Below are 985 nucleotides of genomic sequence, written 5' to 3' on the forward strand. Positions count from 1 at the left end.
GAAGATGGGCGCAGCCTCAGCTCAGGCCGGGAGCCAGCTGGAGTGTTGCTTGGGGAGGAAGGGGCACTGGTGGTCGCCAGGCTAGTCGAGGCCGGGGCTTCCACTCGGAGCCGGCGATTGGCGGCCCACTAACCCGGCCGGGTTTCTATATATGTGCCCGCCCAGGGAAACATGGAAACCTGTTTGGCTGCGGCGGCGCTGAACCGGGTGGACAGACGTTCCCTGCAGCGCTCGGCCCGGCTGGGTCAGGAAGTGCTGGAGCGGGCCAGGCGGAGGGCAGTGGACTGGCACTTCCAGGAGCGCCCCGCGGGCGGCGTGGGGGACCTTTCCCGGGAGGGGCCCTCCAGAGGAGGATGGCGGGCAGCCGAGCCCCGGCGCCTTCTCCGCGCAGAGAGAGAAGACAGCCATGTGACCCTTAATGCTTCCTTCAGAATAATGGCTGAATTCATGGACTATACTTCCAGTCAGTGTGGGAGAACAGACAGAGAGAAGACATCCTTCAATCCAGGAGGCATCTACCAAACACCAGAGCCCGCTTCTGAGGCCTCCCAGCCTGCCAAGCACATCGCTAAGGACCTCTACATAGAAGTGTATCCAGGGACCTATTCTGTCACTGTGGGCTCAAATGCCTTAACCAAGAAGACTCACGTGGTAGCAGTTGATTCAGGGCAAAGTGTGGACTTGGTCTTCCCTGTATGATGTTGGCTGCCACTATCACCACATCACTTTTTAAGTAGGCAGAAGAATAAAGCCACCAATGACTTTCTTAATCATCATGCCTTAATCCTGTTTCTAGTGCTGACCATAGCAGGTCAGCCTCCTGGGAGCTGCAGTCCATCTCTGTCAGTGCCCATGTTAACCTGAGAGCATAGAACTCCCTGTCTCATTTGCCTATGTGTAATAATGTGATGAAGCAGTCTGAATAGTTTTTACTGCTTGCTTTCAAAGTAAAGATTAATTATGTTAATAAAGGGAGAGGTTTGGA

At 55.2% G+C, this 985-nt stretch overlaps 1 pseudogene; it reads left to right on the forward strand.

Moving 5' to 3' along the window:
- The first annotated feature begins 171 nt into the window (after positions 1-171).
- On the forward strand, positions 172-985 carry LOC101583057 (annotated as a pseudogene).

This window comes from Octodon degus, unplaced genomic scaffold (assembly GCF_000260255.1).
Source record: "Octodon degus isolate 3935 unplaced genomic scaffold, OctDeg1.0 scaffold00147, whole genome shotgun sequence".
NCBI classification, from domain to species: Eukaryota; Metazoa; Chordata; class Mammalia; order Rodentia; family Octodontidae; genus Octodon; species Octodon degus.